At 37.0% G+C, this 19,049-nt stretch overlaps 1 long non-coding RNA gene across 1 annotated transcript in view; it reads left to right on the top strand.

Annotated features, from left to right (window-relative positions):
• LOC101711805 (uncharacterized) overlaps window positions 1–19,049 on the top strand; it is an 85,139-nt gene that overhangs the window by 27,445 nt on the left and 38,645 nt on the right. The window contains exons 2-3 of the long non-coding RNA XR_206375.3: window positions 8,796–8,838; window positions 10,840–11,065. This is a non-coding gene — a long non-coding RNA (uncharacterized LOC101711805). The remainder of the gene's footprint in view (window positions 1–8,795; window positions 8,839–10,839; window positions 11,066–19,049) is intronic.

Here is a 19,049-nt window from a genome sequence, read left to right as displayed (position 1 = left end):
CTCTGCCTAGTAACAGATTGCTGGGTTGCAGGTTCTGCCCCTCAAAATACACTCTGAATACAGAGTTGGAGCTCCACATCTGGGGATTTATGACTTTTTATTTTTTGACAGTCTGGTGGGAATAAAATTATTTATTACTCTGGTTTTAATTTATATTTTAAACATCACTAATGTAATTGAACATCTTGTATGTTTATGAGTCTTTGGATTTATTTTTTCTGGCGAAATGTATGCTCATGTCTCTTGTATATTTTTCTATGGAATTTTCCTCTTTTCCTTATGGATCACAGGAATTTAAAAAACATATCCTTGGGGCCAAGGATTTAGCTCAGTGGTCCCACCGCCTGCTTTGCAAGTGCAAAGTCCCGAGTTTGATCCCCGGTACCAAAACAAAACCAAAACCAAAAACATATCCTTATATTTTGCTAGACTTACTCTATGGAACACTGAGGTGCTTGGATTAAAAATGTTTCTTTTTCTCCCCTAAGTAGGATTTTTTTTTTTTTTTTACTTTTCCTAGGGGCCAGTGTGTTGCTATCAACCTGTGACTAACTTTTAGTTCCTTGGCTTGGGGATTCTCTGATTAAAATGACAATATAAATTCAAATCACAAAACCAGGTGAATTAGGTCTATTATTAAACAAGCTCTCAGAAAGGACTGTTTTCAATCATCATGACAATATTAAGTATTATTAAAAAGTATACCTCTAATGTTTAAAAATCATTTATTTTTTCCACATTTTATTAGTGCATATTACTTATTCAAGTTAGTGGGTTTAATTTTGGCAGATTTGTACATGTACCCAACAGACTTTAATGATCCTCTGTCACCCCCTTTGCTCCACCGCTCCCTAGTTTTTCATTTTTTGGGGAATTTCATGTCTATAATGTATTTTGATCATATTCATGCTCCCTGTTATCTATTCTTACACCCCCTCTCTGATTAATGATGAAAATCTTAGTTTTTATAAACTCAAGTATGTCAGGCAAAAGAAGACAAGTGCTTACTCCTATGGAATCTAAAAATGTCGATCTCCTGGAAGCTGAGAATGAAATGGTGGCAACCAGAGACTGAGGAGAAGGAGAGTGTGCAGGGATGGGGAGAGGTTGATCAGTGGGTACCAAGCTACAGGTCGCCAGGAACAGGAAGCTCTGGGGTACTGTTGCTCAATATGGATAACAATTATGTACTGCTTATTTCAGAAGGCTAGAAGAAAGGATTTGGAAAGTTTTCATCATAAATGATAAATATTTGAGGAGATACAAAAGGTTAACCTGATTTAAACATGACGCCCTTTGTATGTGCATGAAACATTACATGGGACCCCACTAATAGGCACAAGATTTATGTGTTCATAAAAACATGAAATGAAAAATAAGTTTATTGGAAACTCTATTCATAGTAATTTTTCCAGAACCCAGATGTTGGGTGACAGAAGGCTCTTCTCTCATACTGCCATCAGTGTGAGCACTTGACTTACTCTCACTCTTTTGTCCTGTTGGATGGTTCCTCTATTCAGTTTTAGAATTGAGTTAGATTTTAAAAGGTAAACTTTTAATTCTGGAATAGTTTTAGATATGCAGAAAATTTGTAACAATAGTAGAAATTTCTTGTTTAGCCTTCAGCCAGTCCCAGCTGCAGTGACGCTTTCCATAACTGTGGAACAGCTGCAGGACTAAGAAACCAGTGTCACCTCCGTCCTGCTCACTCAGACCCAGCCTTTACTTTAATGTCCCTTTTCTCTTGCTACTCAGGTACCACAGTGTGTAGTTGTTCTATCTCCCTTGTATCCATGAGTCTGTGACAGTTTCTGACCTATCATTCCTGATGTTGAGTCTTGAGGAGTACTGGTTGGAGATTTTGTAAGAGCTTTCTCATTGTGTATGGCGTTTTGGTCATTATTAGTTTGGGATTATGATTTTTGTAGAGAATGGCACAGAGCTGAAGTACCCGTCTCATCATATCCTGGGATACCATCTGTCCACAGGACTCTTGCCAGGCCAGGTTCATGCTGACCACCTGGACAAGGAAATGCCTGCCAAGGTTTTCCTCTGTAAAGTTGGTTTGTGGAGTCATCATTAATAGTCACGTTCTTCAGATCTTGTTTTTAATAGCATCAGTATCTTTTTATAAATCACACATCTTCAAAGTTCTGTTCTGCATGTTGTGTGTTCACCTGTCCTGCTCTGTGATGAGGTTCCCCCCTTTCAGGTTTGCTTGTTCTCAGGTGCTTGTTGATTCTTGTCTGATGGCTCGTATGATGAGTTTCAATTCTTGCTTGGGTTGACTGTTTCTTCTAATTTTATTACTGTTGTCTACTTATTAAGGGGAGGGGACAGAGCATAGGTCCCTGAGGAATCTGGTAGAAACTCCCTTTTCTGCACCAGGGCAGTGACATCTGCCTTCAGTACCAAGTGCCTGTATTCGTATTTGTTGTTCTCTTCTGGCCAAGGCTCAGCGACCTATGGAGGATAAACCCTCATCTCTGTTCCTCTGTCCACCTCAGGCCACTCTTGATTCTAAGTCCTTGATTTCCACAATACTTTTGAACAGCTCCACTCGAAAGAGACAAAACAAGACCACAAAAAGAAACATGCGTATATTTTTGGTTTATAATTTCTTTTAATAAAGTTTTCTCTCTCTCAGATTTCATTACAGTTTCTGGTCCACTGGGAGCACTGTTTTGTTTTGTTTTTGATTGTTTTCAGTATAGTTATTTATATATTTTTAAAAATGTATCTTTTGGAAAGTTTGGGGATTTTGGTTGGAAACAGTGGGACTATAGCATATCACCAGTGGGAAGTCCTCGTCACGACCACAGAGCCTCCCTCCTTTTCCCCAGGGGGAGTTTCCTCAGGGCCTTTTCACAAAGCCCTGGGATAGCCTGGCTTTCAAGCAGATAATATTTTGTAATTTAATAATTACCTAATCTAATAATTATGAATATAATGTTACTACTTACTATGAGATGTTGATAAGTTATTGAACGTCAATTTCCCACTGACAATATAGTAATTATAATACCGACTCATGTGTGTTAAATGGAGTTTATTAGGGCCTCAGATCATGTAAATTGCTCACATTATCTTAAACTTCACCCCAGGTTAAGTGTAGGTAGAAGGGAGTCTATTAATTTTGGTCATAAAAGAACTGGCTGGGTTTAAATAATTCTGATATGTAAGAATTTGAGCAGCTGTTTGATTTATGAACTCTCTTTTTAGATCACACTCACCAGAAAGCCATAGGTGAAATTAATATATATAATTTCTATTTGAGTCTTTGATTCTAAGTAGTGGAATCTGACACTGGTAAATTACCGTAAGAACAGGTTTTTGAAAGGATAAAATATGACTTAGAAGACTAAGTATTTTACAACATATGGAATCAATGTTAGATTTGATCATTGCAGGTATATTCTCTCTCTCTATAGTAATATAAACAAAAAAGAGAAAAGAGAGTGAAAATGTGTGCACACTTAAACATGCACACATGTGCATTTGAAGATTTGTAGTCAAAGTGAAGAATTACATTTAGAGGGTAGCGTTCTCATCTCTGGAAATAGTGTAACTGTTGTATCTTATTTCATGTTCCTCCTGCATTTGAATAGACTCTTGGTCGATAGATTTCCTTAGTGGTGTGATCCCATCATTCATCTCTTATATGATTTAGTGATTCCTTCTCTAAAGACTTGAAGCGTACTCACTAAGTTTTATTACTGCATGGCCCTCTTTTGGCTTCTATTCTAACCACTGTGTAGCAGAAATTCTATTCATCTTTGACAGTCAATGCCAACCAATAGCATAGTTATGATTTTTCATCCACGTTCTAGAGAGCAAAATTATCAGGAGACAGAAGACAGTATTGTGCATATCAGTACACATGTGTTTTCCTTGGGTACTAATAATGCATTTATAGAAAAGCAAATTCTTGAGTTCCAAAGCAAACAGCTTATCAAGCAGATTATTAAGTTGAATTATGGGGCCTCATCTCTACCTCTCCTTCGAACTTAAACTTGTGCATTTTGGAGACAATGAGTCATATATTGATTCAGAGAAAACCACATCCTGAAAGTCAGCATCTCAGTTTTGCAGGGTCTTGTCTGCAAACCAATAGTTCAGTGAGGTTTCTAAAAAGGCACTTGACTCTTCCATAAGGGTTAAAGGTCTCAGATGTTAATCCCCAATTTAAGATGTGAAGCTGGCCCTTTGATTGGAGGAAACGTTTTTTGGAATACTTCCCTAGGAATGAAAAGGCCACAGTCTAACTGAACAGTCACCAGGTAGCTGGCTAGTTAGTTCCCTTAAGGCTGGATGTTTGGCCACGGTTGCTGGCAAACTGACATTCAGTAGTAGCAGCAGCAATTAACTGAGCTCCATCCTTGTCACCATGACATCTTTATTTAAAGCCTTGGAGTCCTGGGTGAACCAAGGAAAAAGAAAGAGTAGACATTCACATTCAGCGTATACATCTGAATCACTTGGTCTTCTCTTACGTGGGGTGTGATGTGTTCAGGTTAGAATTCACATGGGGTGCACATGTTTTTATGATTTGGCACTTTTCCAAGTATTCCATCCACACATCTACACACTCCTTCTCAAACCTTCTTGTTTACAATTCTCCAAATTCATTCTTTCCTAATTCATTTCCATCTGGCCAGATGCTGGCTGCTGCTCAGCTGCCCAAGAAAAGAGCGTAAATTTGTACTTTTAAGGCAGTGGACAAGAAAATGTTCTCCTCAGTGCTCTGTCTTTTGGGACTATTTCACGAATTATGCACTACAATAACAACTCAGAGTTTTCCATAATTTCTCTGAGCAAACATCTGAGTGTGTTTCTATGTATGTTTGTTTGTATTAATGTGTACCACTGGGATTAAAACAGTTTATACAGTCTTAAGAAGAAAATCATAAAAAGGAATGACAGACTTTGGAAACAGAATTCAAATGACCACGTTTCTAGGAAGAGCCAAGTAATTTACATACGTAAGTAGATAGTAGAAGCACACAGTTAAGGTATGAAGAAATGAAAATGATCCGATTCACAACTTGCACATTTTGGTCTTAGCCAGTCTGTCACTTTCCAAATTATTGACAGCTTAGAGGTAATGCATGAGAGCAGTTTGAGCACTAAAAACTACAGAACAAATTTTAAAAATCAAATACTGTCTTTCATTCCAGTGCTTACTTTCCCAAGCTCAGAATTTCTTCTTACTATATTTCTTAGGGTTTGGTCACATTGGTTACTTTTAAATGACATAAATACCTCAAAGAATTTTAGCATATCACTTGTCTTAGAATATTTTTTCTCTTCAAGCCAATATATTCTGCCATTTTCATATACTTTGTTTGGAATGAATGCGTATCAACTACTAATGCCCAGGAAAAGTAAGAAATACTTCTGGGACAGAAAGATAATAGCTATGGTCCCTCTGAGGCTGGATTCTTTTTCCTCCCTTGAGCCATGCTGTAGAAATTCCATCTCCTGTAAGTGGGGAGCGTATGCTCAGACACTGTCCACAATAAAGACTAAGGACAGAGGGAGAAAGAGATCTTCTAGTGAATAGATTTTTGTAACACACTTATTGAGATATATAATTCACATATAAGATTCAATCATTTAAAGTATATGGGTCAATAGTTCTTAGTATATTCACAAGGTTGTGCAAATGGTCAATTTTAGTAGAAGTTTATTATTGTACAAAGAAACCTTATACCTGATAGCTTTTAACTCCCAACCTCTCTCTCACCTACACCCTAAGCAAATTAATCTACTCTCCATGGGTTGCCTGTTCTGGATGCTCATATAATTAGAATCATACAATCAGTGTCCTATGTGATTGGCTTCTTTTAGTGAACTGCTTTGATTAGTCTACAAAGCACTAGGGTAACCCAGTCATTTAAAAAGCAGATTTGGCACCTTCTGTGTGCATAACCTTTTGCAGTTGTTAGAAGATTGCTGCTCCTCAGAGCCCCGCTCAGTATCTACCTCCTGGAGGAACCCTTTCCTGACGACCAGTTCCATTTGTAGTTGATATATCATGGTTGATACTTGTAATTATTGAAATTAACTAATGTTTGATGGGCCATATGGTAGGTAGTAGGCTAAGTGCTCAACATGCTTTCTTATTTAATTTATCCTGTGAGGCAGATGTTATTATTTTAGTTTAATAATTGAAGAAACATTCTTTAAAATATCTTAGTTTGCATAATAAATCATAAACCTTTAAACTCATGTTACTCTGATTCCAAAATTTAAGGAAGTGATTTAAAAATAGTAGTGCATATCAAAAATCACTTGAGCATCTTATTAACAATGTAGATTCCATGGGCTGCCCGTCCCCAGTTGGCCTTACTGGGGCCTCAGAATCTGTGCTTTAAATAGTTACACCAAGTATTTTTTATATGGATGGCTTATTGAGAATGCTTTGCAAATTATGAGCTGCTGTCATTCTTCATGTATACTACTGGTTATCTACAACTTCTAAATTTAGCCTTGTACTCCAATTTCAGTTTTTATTAAAAATACTTACATATAAGGGTGTCCATTATACTAGGCTCTAAGTGCTACACTTTTATTTATTTATTTAATTTATTTCTGTATGTTCTATAGTACTTGATGAAATAATATACTTTGAATATTGAGGGCTAAACATTTGAACTGAATTAATACAAAACAAGAAGTGCCACCATCAAGAAGATTTTATACCTGATATCAGAGTATTGCAAGAGCACAAAGTAACAAGATCCTTTTTGCATATAGGTGTCTTGGTAAAGAGGTAAGAATCCCAAGGCAAATGAGCAATCTCAAATATTTACATGAAATACATATACAGGTGTGTGAAATATATATATATATATACACACACACACATACATATGAAAGTAAATATGAATGATGTACAAAGGCTCTATTTGGAAATGGATTAAAACTGGAGCATTTGGAGTAGCAGGTTCCTGATGGAGGGCTTTGAATGCTAGGGTATGAAATTAACATTTTGTATTGAGAGCAAAATTTTACTGCTGAAGATTCTTAACCAGAGAAAGTTAAAAACAATGTGAGAGACTATATTACCACACTTCTGCAGTATTGAAAGCAAAATGAAGAAAACAAAACAGTTACAATCTAGGTGGTAGATGGCAAAAACATGAAATCGAAAGGTATTTATAAAAACAAAAGCTTCAAATTAGAGGTAGAATGTAAATGAAGATTTATCAAGACTCTGGCGTATTATCCTTTAACTAAACACTTCTTTTAAGTTGGGAGACAATCTTGAGCTTTTATTCACTTTTCAATTTAAAGAGATAATTATTAAGTATATGTAATAAACTAGGAACGGTATTAAGTGATACTGATTCTACTGATTCAAATATCAATAATATAGAATTCATGTGTATAAGAGGCATTCTTAAGGCTTTATATGTTATATTGTTTAGGAGAAAAATAGCCAGCTAAAAAAGGAGTCACAGGGCTGGAGATTTAGCTCAGTGGTTCCGCTGCCTGCCCTGCAAGCACAAGGATCTGAGTTTGATCCCTGGTACAAAAAAAAGAGTCACATAAAAGAATCATCTCAAAATAAGTTTAAAATTAATTTACATATAAGTTTTAAATTAATTTGCATATAAAATATTTATTTAAATAACTATGTTAACAGTCATTCATTTATATACTTAAAATGCTTTCAGAATATATAATTCAATAATAGATTAGTGTCTTCAAACTTGAGTTTTTGCAACAAATATTTAATTTTTTCTGTGTAACAAAATACTTTAAAAACTTTTATGATAAAAAACTTCATATTTTAGGATATTTTAAAACTTTGAAACCTGTGAAGTCCCTGACTGGATTAAAGTACGGTTAGATATTAATTTTTGGAAAAAATTGCCAACTGATTTTGTAATACCTAATTCAGAGAATCAGAGCAGTTATTGAGTTTCATATTAAGAATCTGAGATAATATCTAATACTAATGAGGTGAGCTATTTAATTGATTATCCAGCATGCTATTGGCAATAGACTTTAGGATTAGATTCACCATTTTGTATTGGTCTGATTGAATGCAAGCATACGTGAGATGTATCAATCTGAAAATAACTTACCTATTGCTAATGCTGAATCATAATGTTAAAGTTTTGAAAGTTGGAATATGCTCTTTCCATAACTTCTAAAAAACTCAGCACTTGGCATGGTTTAGCATTATTTCATCATTAGTTTTCTTTCTTTTTGCAATGTAATAGCTCGGTACATTTTTCTTTATCTCAGGAGAAACAGAGATGTTTCAGAAACTATTAGCTGTAATAATTGGACAACAAAACACATTAACAAAATTCTGTGCAAAATTTTTGTTTATTGATCCTTACTTCCCTCATAGATTTCAGTTTTAAATGGAGGGTGGTATTGAAGATAGGGCCTTTTGTGCAAAAGTGAAAAAACCTTATCATTCTCCTCCTATCCCTTCACGGTTCTGAACCAATTCCTCACTGAAGGTGAGAATATGGAGTACATGTGCAGAGCTTGTATTCCAAAAATATGTTTTCTACTGAAATGAGGTAATGTGCTCCCTAGCTAATTTCATCAGCTTCCCAGTGGAAAAGTTAAAGTTCATAACAGTTGACATGCTTTTCAGATAATTAGTGTGATTTTATTTATATTAGATCCTTTGGCCCCAGGATTCTGTTTCTATACGAGGTGGATCAGAGGGATGAAAAGGGACAAATAGACTTTCCAGGAAGATTACACTTGCATGAATGATCTTAGATAATCTCTTCAGGAAATTTGTTTGTTTGTTTGCTTTCCAGACAATAAAAACTGAAGATTGTAGAAGCAGGATGCTGTGCAACAGTAAGTGAGATGCCTAAATTGTTAGAATTTAGCATTCCCGTGGAACAGGACCAGAAAGCAGCAGGTCCTTCTTTTCCATGCATTAGATTTCAGGCTTCTGCTTTAAACACGAACCACAATGAGAAGATATTTCTTGCCAACCTGGGACGTGAGTTTACAGCGTGGCCTGTTCTCTCCCTTCCAGAATCCTACACTGGTGACTCTGGGACTCTACCCTTCCAGTCACATGTGCCAAACTTCTGATAGTTTGGAAAAATGAGTGCATCAGAGACATTTGAGTAAAAATGATGAAACCACCATGTTATTGGCCTCACTAATCTAAGAGTTCTTATCCTGGAAAGTCTATTGCTTGAATATTTCCCATATGTGCTTAAAAAAATAGAATTTAAAAGTAAGTTGTAATACTCAAATCTACTCTAATTTTCTGAGGATTCTATTTTTGGTTAAAAACTTCAAAATTAAATACATGTGACATTAATATCAAAATGTATTTCCCTGTTAATGAACTAATAATCTGATAGCTGGGTTAATATTTTAAAACTTTCAATTTGGAATGTACTTGTATACATCTTACACCATTTTACTATAGAAATTAGTTGAAAATTTATTTAGTTTTAAATTTTAATAAATTTAAAATAAATATTTAAAAATTTTGAAAATTAAGATTCATGTTATATTTAAGTTTAGATTTTAAAGTTAGATATTAGAATCACATTTTAAGAGTTAAAATTTAATCATTTAAAATTTAGATCTATCTATATTTAGTGGCATATTTTTCTGTTTAAGGCAATAATGTTATACAATTCTCACATTCATATAAATTTTGATATTAATAAAGTTCAAAGAAGTAATCTAAGTATGATATACCTTAATTACAAGAAAGGAAGCCACGTAAGTCAATAAATTACTCTACAATACATGGAAAATCTTTTACAAGTCTAATACATTCACCTAATGGAGAAAATTCCTAACATTATAGTTTGATTATAGAAGTTTGAAGTATTTATTGTGTATGCGTAACAATATAGGTAACAATAAAGCCTTGAGTTTATTATAGGCTATACCTTAAGAGAGATCTTGAAAGAAAGCTGCCATGGTTTTATATAAGGCACACAGCCTGTGAGTATAGATACCTCCTGCTGCTTCCATCCCTATTGCTGCCAATAAAGACCTCCAGGGGGCGGGAATTCAGCACTACACAGTGTTGGAAGGAGAGAGACAAACTCTGAGAGGGATGCAGTTTTTTGTCATTATACCACAACCCCTGGGCCTGACTCACAGTAGGTATTTTATAAATATTTTTAGTGGATTATTGACAAAGTTGGGAACGAATGCCAAGAACCTTTGAAAATTAAATTTTGAGCTGCCTCTTGTTCCCATCGAAGAGAAGCAGGCTTTGAAGCCCATACTTTGCATGATCCTTGGAGAGTTAGTATAATTAAAAAATGTTTTGAAATAGTCCTTTTTAATAAAAAAAGCCTCTAATGAAAATTTTAATAACTTTTCCAAACATGATGTATTATTTTAGACATTATAAAGAAGTAAATTTAATAAGAGGAAGGTTTATAGCTTTAAATTTTATAAAACTCTTAAAAAGCAGCACATTTACTTTTTCTGTTATTATATTTAGATTGCTGCTATGATATATATATATATATATATATATGTATGTTCTATATGTGAGAATTTTAGCCTTCTTACACAAATAGTGCAATCCTTTTAAAATCCTAATTTGGCTCATTTGAGTAATGAGTACACTTTTGTGTATCTTTCCACTTCCTACGGGTCTGTCCTTTCTTTGCAGTCTCTTATCAAAGCCAGCAGACATCCTACATCTGTCTTTAAACCCTTGACGGAGTTTTGAAGTTTAGGAGGCGTTTCGTATGGGGTTATCGCTCTCTGCTTCTTGCAGCTTGAAGTCAAATAATTTGAGTGTAAGAAACACTAAAAACAAATAATATATTGTCTCTTGCCTTTGGTTTGTCTTCCTTTTCTAAATAGGAGGTGCATTGTGTCTGGAATTTCACAGTTTCCTACAGGGGCAGAAACGCTGAGCAGACCTTTAGTCTTCCTTAGATGTCCTGGACCCTTAAGATAAAGGCGGCATCTGTGTTCCAAGGCAGCCACTTTCAGGAGTGAGAGAGATGATTTGTCAAAATGCTTTGTAAATTCACAAGATTTTTGTTGGTGTTTGACATGAGTCCTTCTGTGTGCTTCTGAATTAAAGGTGAGAAAGTTGGGAAAACAGCTTGACCTAAAGTACTTCATGGGTCCATTTTTTTTTTTTAGTTTTAATTGGATTACTTAATGTTGGGCAATGCCTTGAAAGTTTTAAAGTGACCTGTCTGGTTTAGTAATTAAATTGTAGCAGCCATTCAGAAAAAAGGTGAAAAAATACCACAAACTTTCCTTACAAACGATTTTCCTCTCCTTTTGTTTTCCTTTGGTGTCCTGTGCTATTGCATTTCCATGAAGAGCATCTGACTGCTCTGAGGAGGAGAAAGTGCTGAGCCAGGATGCTGAACTCTCTGGTCCAGCCCCCTCCCCCCCAGCCAGGGTGCCCTCCACTTAGCCAGGGTACCCCGAGACATGTTAGAGTCTCTCTGAGTGTCTCTCGCAGTCAGCTGAGGATAAAAATCCCACGCTGCTTCCATGAGAGTTCTTGCAATGAACCCGTGTATATTCTGAGAATAAATTTTCTCACAAAATTTGATGAATACTACTAACCAAATTCTGAGCAGGGTGGAGCTCTGACTCTGGCCTCAGGCACATATACATATTTGGCGGGCCTTTTGCAGAAAGGTGTGATAAACTCAGATTAAAAAAAAAGGTGAAGTCATAGCCTGGTGCAGGGAGGTGCACTTGAGACCCCACGACTTTCATGGTGAGGTCGAGGGATCATAAGTTCAAGCCCATCCTGGGCAGTTTAGTGACATCTTGTTTCAAGAAAACAATTGCACATCATGACATGCCAATGAAGACTTCTCATCTGTGCAGGGCTAAAATTCACATCCCAGTTTCAGCAACCTCAGAACCTGCAGTGACAAAACTCATGGGCAAAATCCAAAGCAATGAAACCAAAGCAAAAACAACAACAAAAATCCAAGACCACCATGTCACCTGAGGTGTAAAGAGAGCTGCTTTAGACTTTGCTTGCTTTCTTCTCATTTCCCATGAGGCAGGTTGTAGTTCAGCCTAGGCCTTTATATGTTGTTTTTCAATAGAAAGAACTGTCCCACTTACAGCTCTTATGGCACATCTTCATTCTGCATCTGTATAGGGTCTAAGTGGCCCAAATTGTTTCATCTTAAGCAATTTCTACCATTTATTTTGATGCATTCTTTATGCAGGGGTTGAACTCAGAAGGACCAAACTAATGGTGTATCTGGTCTTCTCTTACAGCATAAAGAATAATATAGACCCCTGGCAATCTGTTTCCTTTATGTATTTACATGATTTTAACTTAAATGAAAATACTTTTGAGAACTAAGTTTGTTAAATAACCTTGTAATATTAATTTTATGCAGGACCCAAGAGATTTTTGAGTCTAGCTTGATCACATCACCTTAATTTCCATTAAATTCTTCCTTTGTAAAACAAAATAAGAAGATTGCATTGACACTCAAGATTTCTCTCCTATTAGTTCTGTCTTGAATTTTTAAATTAGTTTGATTTTTCATATTTTCAAGCTCTCTACATCTTAAAATTGTAGTGGAATTTTTATTCAATTGAGTAGTGGAAACTTGCTGGGCTGAGAGAGGAGAAAAGGATAAGACAATAAATTTTTTGTAGTTTTTTTGGTTATTAAAAATCAATTTGGGGATTCTGATTGAAAAGATAATAAAAACAAATCTATAAATCTAAGAACTACAGGAAGTTTGGTGCTGATTATATTGTGTATGGTTCCTTCCTTTTTCTGTTTATTCCCTGTGTTAGTAGGCTTTTTGAGTTGCTCAGCTTTTGCCTCATTGCTGTTGGTGCCATTTCTCAATGAGACTGAAATGAAATGTTCTGATTTCCATTACGATTTTCCCTTTACCCAACAAAAGAGAAAAACTTATTTACAGATTTTGAAAATAATTGTGCTATGGTCAACAGAAGGTCTATAAAATATTGATCTTTTGAAATTTGTCAGTACCTACCCAGTGGTTTATTTGGTAAATTTTTATAAATATTCCATGCATGATTGCAAAGATGATAAAATCTCCCAGTGTCGGGTGCTGTGGTCTCTACCTACATGTCCATTTCAGTCAACAGTTCTCATTTTGTTTTCTTGGTTTGGGTGATCTCTGTATTCCTGAGAGAGATGGCTAAATGTCTTCCTCTGGCAGTGGAGTTATCAACCTATCCAGATAGAGATGTGAATTTTTGTCTATAGCTTTTGAGTATAACTTTCATGCAATATAAGTTTAGAGTTATTAAATTTTCCTCATCAATTGAAAGGATCATCAACATTTTCTGATCTTTATTCTTAGACTCTTTGCCTTGAGTTTATTTTATCTAATACAAATTTACCTTCACCAACTTTTTTGGGGTTTACATTTGCATGGTATATATTTGAATTATTCTATTTTTAAACTTTCTTTTCCTATTTGCCACTTTTACATACAGTATAGCTAGATGCTTTTGGAAAAATTTCCTGTAATTTTTTCTTCTTTTTTAATAGTGCATATTAGTTATGCAGAGTAACAGGTTTTATTTTGATGTATCGTATATGCATATAACCTACTTTGGCCATTTCCACCATCCACTTCTGTCCACCCCTTCCCTCCACATATTTTCTTTCTCTTCTACAAGTCTCCCTTCTACCTTCATGTTCTCTTTTTTCTTTGTGGATTTCACATCTGAAGGAAACTATGTGATTTTTTTTCCTGGGTCTGGCTTATTTTGGTAACCATGATGAACTGCAGTTTTATTCATTTTCCTCCAAATGACATGATTTTGGCTTTTTTAAATAACTGAATAATACTCCAGTGTGTACTTATATCACATTTTCTTTTTCATTTATCAATCAATCTGCACCTAGCTTAGCTATTGTGAATTGTGCAACAGTGAACATGGGTATGCAGGTATCTACACTAATCATTTTGCCTAGGCGTGGCAGTTATAGCTGGATTTTAAAAAATGCAACAGGGTGCCTGTAGCATTGTAATTGAGTCGTTCTGAATATTTAGTTTTATTATAATTGCAGATGAGAATGTGTTTGTATTTATTTCTGCTATTCTATTTTTCTCGCTTTCTCTTGATGCAGCTTTTTCTTTCTTTCTTTCCTTCTCTTTTTCTTTTGTCCTCTCTGTTTTCTTTTCTTTTATTGACTGATGAAATGGCTAAGAGTTTTCACGGTTCCATTTTCTTCTTTTTACCAGTTCTGTTCTTGCATTGCCTCCTTCTTCCTTCTTGGGACCAGTTTATTTTTTCCTGAATTATATCTTTTAGGAGTTTCTTGCTCATAGCCTGCTTCTGTGATGGGTAAGGATCCAGTGTATTATTGTTGTCCATGCAAGTCAGATCCTCTAAGTCCCATTTTTCATGCTCTGCCACTGATTTTGCTGGCGCCTTAGCAGCATGGCCCTGTGCCACCTGGGCACTACCTGTTGAAGTTCACCAGTGCCCCTGCCTACAGGTGGTTGGACATGGCTTCAGCATACCCTCCCAAATATTCTCAGACCACAGTTACACAAGCGATTTCTGTTGGACAGATGGTATCGCTGGCAGTCGGTAGCCCCGGCCTTCCCAAAGAGGAATGTCTGATGGCATAGGGACAGAGCTGTGGCTGCCCACTGACATCCAGCAGTCATCGGAGTTGTTCTCATCCACCTGAGACTTACTGAAACCCTCACCATGGCCCAGCTAGGCAGGCACCGGGAGGGAGGGCTCTGCTCCTGCTGGAAGGTATGCGTTTTGCAATGGGAGGGAGACGGCTGGGGAAGATGAGGCCTGGCGTGCTTTCCTCACTTCTCCAAAGTGCTGAATTTCACCTGCATTGGGAGAGGAGTGGAATGTACGCGTTACGTGCTGCGGTAGCCGTGTACAAAAAAGGAAAAGGGAGGAGATCAAGAGATTGAGGGAGCGGGGAGGAAGGGGAGGAAGGGTGGTAAAAGCAATTGAGATGTGCTACGTTCACGTGCCAGCTCCCCCTAAGGGGTGTAACGTCATGCCCTACAAACATGTACTAACAACACAGCGAGGCAGGCCGCTTTGCGCCTGTCCCAGTCCTGTGTGAAGTCGCTGTGAATTCATGTACGTGCTATAACTGTCATCATGCCTCATTCCGTAAGTGTGGCAAATGGACACAGAGAGGTTTTTACTTCAACACCTAAATGACAGTGGTGGGATTTGAATCAGACATCCCAGCAACAGAACATCCTCTTAAATACTGTCAGGATTGCATACAGTTTAATTGCATGAGACCTAACCACTAATTTTCATGACTTAATTGAATATGAGCATTACAAGTGTGTAAAAACTTCGTCATCATTACTATGAATAAAGTTACACTAAAAGAATTTTCTACCGATTTGATTTGATTCTATTGATTTGATTTGAAATTTATTAAACATGTTTCTTATGTCAAATCATATTTCAAATAGGGACATTACTCAGCAAGTATAGATGATCAAAAACGTTGACAAAAAGCAGATTGCACCAGTGATTTTTAGAAGTCTTTATCTTCTACATCAGAACATTTCAGTGAATTGTGGTATATACAAAGAGGTATTTAGTAATGGTTTACATTACCAAGAGGATAAAAGGAAATATAACTTGAGTGCTTACTTTCATACTGAATTATGTCAATTTATGTTGTTGTGTTGGTCACTACGTATGTTAAATACTAATCCGAAGTTCACTTACTGAGGTTATTGCCCCCTTCGGGTGCTTGCTTTAAGAAGAGGTTTCCAGACTGATTTCTCATTTTCTCAGCTCAGAGTTTCCCTCTAGTCTTGTGCATGGCCTGTGAAATTCCAGGCTCTAGGATGTCAGCTGCCAAAAGGCCTAGTGCTGGCCAAAGCCCTCAAACTTCATACTTGTGATTTTTGTTTGGTTTTGATTTTGGTTTTTGAAATAGGGCCTGACTCTGTAGCCCAGGCTGTCCCTGAATTCATAGCAATCCTCCTGCCTCAGCCTCCTGAGTGGAGAAATTACAGGTGTGCCCCACCATGCCCAACTTAGATTTGAGATTTTTGTGTTGTCACTTTTGCTCCATCAGAAATGTCCTAGTTTTCTGAGAGCTCAGTTACACATGGAAATTCCCACCCCCCCACATTTTAGGGTGTGTTTAATTTTTTTGTTGGACTAAGATGTCTTCTTTTGTAGAGTCTGAGATTTTGCTGTAAAAATCTATGCTTTTTTGAGGGGAATGTATGCATGTATGAGGGGAATGTATGAATGTAAAATTCTTGCTTGAAAGATATGGTAGCAGAATAATAAGTATCTAGTTCTACTCACTGATAGGTCTCCCACTACCTCAGCAGCTATTATGTATAGTAGCTGCCCTCTTCCTATGGTGCCTTTCCCCCTCCCCTGTGTGACGTCATGCCAAGATAGTTGCTCCCACCAAAGAACAAACCCTTCTTCCCAGCATGCCCCTGTTCCCTCCTAGAGAGTAACCTAACACTCGCTCACCTCCTACCACCTAGTGACATCACCGGCTCCTCCATTCCCTAGTCACTACTTCATTCAACCCCGCCTCAGCCCCTACAAACCCCACCCCAGTCTCTATAAAAGGCTCTCCCTGCCCCGGCCATATTGCTTTTGTCTCTCCTTTGTTCAGAGACAGCCCGGCAGATCTGTTCTCCTAATTAAGGCTTGTTAAAAATAAATAAATAAATAAATAAATAAAAAATAAAAAAAGAGAAAAAAGTCTTGCTGTGGCCTGGTCTGCTCTTAGTTTTCGACCTTTAACCTGACACCAAATATTGAAGATTTATGTACCTTTATAATCTTTATAATTTAATTTAAATTTTGATCACACCTGTGTATTAGTCATTTTTGAAACAGTCAAAGGGGAAGGGGAAGTGGGAGGCTTAGGGGAAAGGAAAGAAGGGAAGGGAATAAATATGAGAAAAGGGAAAAATGGGAACAAAGTCTTTGTAAATAGAGAGGGGTGGAGGGGTTGACGGGAGGTCAGGGGAATGGGGAAAAAAAACAAGAACCAAGATATATCATGTAAAGGTACAAGATCCCAATGATGGATGTCATCATATTGTATATCTAAAATGTACCAATAAACTTAATGAATAAAAGAAATCAGTCAAATATAATTGGATACAGACTGCATTTAGAGCACCTCACTGGATGCTGTGGACCGTAAGCATGATGTATGTTTCTTTTTCTAGTTGACTGATGAAAGAAGTGAACCAAAACTGGTTCGACAGTAATTAAGTTTTCTTTTTTTGGTACCGGGGATCGAACTTGGGTCCTTGCGCTTGCGCAGCAGGCAGCGAAACCACTGGGCTAAGTCCTCGGCCCTTGACAGTAATAAAGTGACCAGACCAAGGCGATCCGTTTCTGTTTTCAATGCTGCAGGGTGTGATCAACAACTAAGATGAATGCTTATATTTTAAGAATGTGTCACAATAAAAGACACATTGTCACTAATTCTCCTCAAAACCTTCCCCTTCGCGTCCACTATGCTTGCCTCATCCTTCCTGTCTCTCAAATAGTCCTGGAAGTTGTTTTCCATGAGCGTCTTCAGTTGCCCTGTCATGTGAAGGCTGCCTCAATGTCCTGAAGGGATTCAAAACGTTTACCTTTCTAGGCTATTTTGACTTCAGGGATGAGCCAGAAGTTAGTGCCAAATCCAGTGTGTGTCAGGAGGATACGTTTATGTTTTTAGGAGCCTTTCCACTCAATGGCTCCGGGCAGCAGCATTCACTATAATTTTGATTATACCTTGTAACGACACACTCATCAAAGAGGAATTCCACAACTGCTGCAGAAAGTGGCACGAAAGATGGGACACGTGTATTTGAAGTTGGAATATTTTGAGGCGGGTTAATAGCAATGTATCTTTCACAGTAATAGCTTCTAAAAATTACACATTCGCTGTGTATTTTGATCATAAGGCTTGCATTTCAGGATCTGTTTTAAAGATCTGTCCCAGGAGTACTTTCCACTGTGAACCTTTGTGGTTTCCTAGGATGCACCGGGCTACTGCCTAGTTAGCATTGACCCTTAGGAAGTTTCCTTTCATTTCCATCTCATTAAGGTTACTGACTTTTCTGAACAGTTTGCTTGGCCTTTTCTCAGCTTCTTTTGGGGAGACTTTTCCTTTTACTCACTCCCACCCTGTTTTGGGCACTGCACCTCTCTGCGGAGGAAGTGGGGCTGCCTAACCTTTACCAGAATCCTGGTTACCCGGTCCGGACCATTTTGCTGTCCTACCTCATACTTAGGTGCAAGGGAATGATTCAAAGATATGCAATGGTAGTATTACAGGAAAGTAAAGTTAGCATTTGTATAATATTAACTACTCAGAGGAGGAAAAGATATAGAATAATTAGTTACACAGATTCTTAGAGGATAAACAACTAGGGCAGAGAGATGGATGGCAGAAGGGATGTTGAAAAGATTTGACTGGTACAATCCTATTTCTTACAGAACTTTTACAGATCTTTGATTCCTAGGTCTTCTTCCTGTCCCCTTGTTACCAATTTTTTTTAGCTCTTTAAATTTACTACCAAACCTTTGATAGTGTTTTTCCCATCACTTGTTCTCAGTTATAACCTCTCTTTTCCTTAGTTCATGTGCTTTTTCTCCAGGTGTTGCTTATTGAAGCCGTGCATCAAGGCACTAAAAATTAGTTGGGAATAACTTGTAGAATTTTAATTTCAGGGGACTCATTTTAGAAGAGGAACATTCATTCCAAATAAAACTCTATAGATTGTGCTGTGGGACGTTTTGTGCATATAGAATCTTTCTGTGCATCTTTCCTAATCCTAAGCCTGTACCTCTGGGCCACACCCAAATCAGAGAGTTTTCTAGGTACATAAAAACAACATTGGAGCCTAATAGTTCACATTCATGCCCGGCTCCTTTTCAGAAATTAAGGTGGCTCCAGGCACTTTTTTGTGAACTTTGCCTGCACTGTAGGTCAGAAAAGTGAAAGCTTTTCTGATTTTTTTGTGCCTGTCCTGATATGGATTAATGGTCTAAAACTGAATGAAGACTACTGTCTGTAAAGGTTTTTTTTTTGCAATTTCTTTTTTTAA

This window comes from Heterocephalus glaber, unplaced genomic scaffold (genome assembly GCF_053883595.1).
Source record: "Heterocephalus glaber isolate CG9 unplaced genomic scaffold, H.glaber_assembly_v1.0 deba00001058, whole genome shotgun sequence".
Taxonomy (NCBI): domain Eukaryota; kingdom Metazoa; phylum Chordata; class Mammalia; order Rodentia; family Bathyergidae; genus Heterocephalus; species Heterocephalus glaber.
Note: the sequence above shows the minus strand (reverse complement) of the source record. Positions and strands in the feature narration are given on the sequence as shown.